We start from the raw sequence: 1,848 nt of genomic DNA, 5'->3' as shown, positions 1-1,848 counted from the left end.
TTGCAGCGACCCAAAAAATTAGAGTAGGCCTAAGTATAACAGCGTTTGGCGAACCAATTCTCTTTACTGAATTTTTGTAAGCTCAGAAAAAACAAGAAAATATTATTAATCGGTTCGAATATAATTAATATGATCAATTACTTCGTAATGCTTTTAAATTCTTTTTAAATTTTGCAGTAATCTTGCTAAGAACTAACCTCAAAAAATCTAACAATATAAAACTACTGCAATCGCCGACCCAACCAAATCAAACAGGCACCCAATGTTGGGTCGCCACCCATGGGTTGAGAAACCGTGATTTAAGTCATAACAACATTGTTTGCAACATAAATATTATTCTTTTATTTTAAGCCTTAACACGAAATTGTATTTAAATGTGAAGAGTTTAGAAACAATTAAAAAACTGCCGTTTGAGATTTCGCTAAAAGTAACTACAACTTATATTGTAGAATGTGCAGAGAGTGCAACAACAAGCCTTTGGCTGGCGCTCGAAAGAAGCAGCGACCACACACCAAAAAAGCGGCAACAAAATCAAAAATCCGTCGCCCTGCAACAACGGGTGTAACGAAACGTGATAGAGCAAAACAGGGCCAAAGGCGACAGCAACAATTGAAACGACAAGCTTGGACATCAAATAAACCTACTCACTTGAATTTAACAGAGGCACTGGATTTGCAAGTTGACCAAGCCTCTTACTTTCTCGGGCAATCTTTGCAAACATTGCCTAACGATAAGCGGCCTCAAAGCACGGGGAGTCACGACAGCGGCATCGTAATTACTCCATAAATTCGATTAGTTGGTGCCAATGTTTTTCTACCAACAATAGCTTTTCGCCGAGGAGCAAAGGGCTACACACAATACGATTAGAATATCAACGGTAAACATCATAACAAATTACCTTCTTTTAAAAAGTGAATTTTTACCGATGTCTATAACTGTGGCTTCAGGATATCTTCTTGTCACCTTTTCGTCATATTACCACATTTCAATAGATTTCCAAATTTATTGCTCTGTATGTTTGTTTTTTGTAAAAATTTGTACAAAATTTGTATCGTGCTATCGTTTTATTTACCTCGCCGTAGAAACAAGGTGTGCATTCTCGCAAGAAATGTTTGAAAGTGTATTATGTTTTGATGCCTAAGATTAACAACACAAAAAACGATATCCAAAAAAATTTTGGTATTTATCCTTATAACATTTAATTCTAATAGAAAAGTTAAATCTAAGATTTAAAGCAATTAAAATTAAATTTTATAATAATAAGATTAAATCTCAAATCAAGATCGAAAAATATTCTTTGGTATAATTACAGGTCATTTTGAAGTAGGCTATAGTACAGATTGAGATCCGGATGTTGAATATTGCAATCTGGTCAAAAATCACAAAATGGCTAGCCTGAAATTTCGATCACTGTCATAAGGCCCAGTTTACTTTTCAATATATATCGCTGTAATAAAGTTACCATATTTTTGGCTTAAAATCGGGACGCCTTTGAACAGTCACCGGATCCGGCATCTTTCGTGGTTGTTCAATGTTCAAGCACGACGTCCCCAACAAAATTCCATACAGAGGCTTCTTATTGCCAGTGAAATTCTCGCGTGAATTTCAAATTAAATTTGGGACTAAATGTATTCTGGTTGTTTGCGCCGAATTAAGAAAAAAATTCGCGCGAGATAAGTCGCCCTTAAAATTACTTTTTTGACAGATTTTTGACACTTAACGTAAAATAAACACCTCATACCAGCATACTACTCCTACACGCTTACATTCAACCAACCACTGGATCAATTATAGGCTACGCGCTTAAGTGACGTCGACTGTCTTGGCAAAATTTCACCACTCAAGAAA

Source organism: Ascidiella aspersa, chromosome 9 (genome assembly GCF_963924565.1).
Source record: "Ascidiella aspersa chromosome 9, kaAscAspe10.2, whole genome shotgun sequence".
In the NCBI taxonomy this organism is placed as follows: domain Eukaryota; kingdom Metazoa; phylum Chordata; class Ascidiacea; order Phlebobranchia; family Ascidiidae; genus Ascidiella; species Ascidiella aspersa.
The sequence above is the reverse complement of the archived record's forward strand: the minus strand, read 5'-3'. Positions refer to the sequence as shown.